The sequence below is a fragment of the Pristiophorus japonicus genome, chromosome 1 (genome assembly GCF_044704955.1).
Source record: "Pristiophorus japonicus isolate sPriJap1 chromosome 1, sPriJap1.hap1, whole genome shotgun sequence".
In the NCBI taxonomy this organism is placed as follows: domain Eukaryota; kingdom Metazoa; phylum Chordata; class Chondrichthyes; family Pristiophoridae; genus Pristiophorus; species Pristiophorus japonicus.
The window spans coordinates 342,694,575-342,696,546 of record NC_091977.1 but is presented as its reverse complement, the minus strand read 5'-3'; the positions used below and the strand labels follow the sequence as shown (position 1 = coordinate 342,696,546).

Genomic DNA, 1,972 nt, shown 5'->3' with positions numbered 1-1,972 from the left:
GGGGGCAGAAGCAAAAGATAGAAAGAAGAAAAGTAAAAGTGGAGAAGTGCAAAAAGCAAAAAGGGCCACATTACAGCAAAATTCTAAAGGGGCAAAGTGTGTTAGGAAGACAAGCCTGAAGGCTCTGTGCCTCAATGCGAGGAGTATTCGAAATAAGATGGACGAATTAACTGCGCAGATAGCAGTTAATGGATATGATGTAATTGGCATCACGGAGACATGGCTCCAGGGTGACCAAGCCTGGGAACTCAACATCCAGGGGTATTCAACATTTAGGAAGGATAGACAGAAAGGAAAAGGAGGCGGGGTGGCGTTGCTGGTTAAAGAGGAAATTAATGCAATAGTAAGAAAGGACATTAGCCTGGATGATTAACAGGAAAAGATTTATTGGAAGCTGTAAATCAGCACATGTCAAAATTAGGAGTGGAGTGGAAACGAATGGCAAGTATGGCCACTGACAGAAGCCCAAATCTGACAGATAAACATGTTGCATTTAGTGAAAAGAATTCAAGACCAAGTAATCGAAACGAATCCAGAACAGAAAATTATTTTTCTACATTGCAATATTCATCAAGAGGTCCTCTATAAAAGAGTTTTAAAACTAAGCAATATCGTGGACACAGCTATGAAAGTGGTCAACTACATTTGAGCATAAGGATTAAGCCACAGGAATTTGTAATTCTGCTTGAGAAACCTGAATCTGAGCTCAATTATGTTCTGTATCATACCAACGTAAGATGGCTTAGTTTGGGCAAAACTTTGAAAAGAGTGTGGTAACTTAGAACCGAGATTGGTTTGTTTTTGAAAATGAAAGAAAAAGATTTGCATTTTCCACAGTTGAACGAAGCAGATTGGCTCTCTAGTTTTGCATTCGCTGTTGATATCATGGGCCACATAAATGAACTAAATTTAAGACTGCAGGGGAAGGAGCTTTTTGCTCATGATTTGCATTGCAGTGTCAAGTCCTTTTGCCCCGTCAGATAGAAAGCAAACAGTTCAGCTTTTCCAACTTTGCAACAGATTACTGTTTGGGATGAAAAGCTGAAAAAGTACACGTCGTCACTACTCTACTTGCATGCTGAATTTTCTAGTCGATTCCAGGATTTTAGAACAGTAGAAAATGACCTGTATCCTCGCCATTCACATTTGATGTTGACAACATTTCACATGGCTTCCAACTCAAGCTTATCGACCTGCAATGTGATGCATAGTCTTAGGATAAGGGGTAGGCCATTTAGGACTGAGATGAGGAGAAACTTCTTCACTCAGAGAGTTGTTAACCTGTGGAATTCCCTGCCGCAGAGAGTTGTTGATGTCAGTTCATTGGATATATTCAAGAGGGAGTTAGATATGGCCCTTAGGGCTAAAGAGATCAAGGGGCATGGAGAGAAAGCAGGAAAGGCGTACTGAGGGAATGATCAGTCATGATCTTATTGAATGGCGATGCAGGCTCGAAGGGCCAAATAGCCGACTCCTGCACCTATTTTCTATGTTTCTATTGTTCTATGATGTGGAATCGGTATGGGTGGAGCTACGGAATACCAAAGGGCAGAAAATGCTAGTGGGTGTTGTGTACAGACCACTAAACAGTAGTAGTAAGGTTGGGAACAGCATCAAACAAGAAATTAGGGATGCATGCAATAAAAGTACAGCAGTTATCATGGGTGACTTTAATCTAAATATTAATTGGGCTAACCAAACTGGTAGCAATGCGGTGGAGAAGGATTTCCTGGAGTGTATTAGGGATGGTTTTCTAGACCAATATGTCGAGGAACCAATTAGGGAGCTGGCCATCCTCGGCTGGATGATGCAGAATGAGAAAAGATTGTTGTGTGAGACCTCTTGGGGAAGAGTGACCATAACATGGTAGAATGACCATAACATGGTAGAATTCTTTATTACGATGGAGAGTGACACAATTAATTCAGAAACTAGGGTCCTGAACTTAAGGAAAGATAACTTCGACGGTTTG

The 1,972-nt window shown here is 41.1% G+C and overlaps 1 pseudogene; it reads left to right on the top strand.

The window, feature by feature from the left end:
• The first annotated feature begins 484 nt into the window (after positions 1-484).
• Positions 485-1,043, top strand: LOC139264870 (protein FAM200A-like; annotated as a pseudogene).
• The last annotated feature ends 929 nt before the right edge of the window (positions 1,044-1,972 follow it).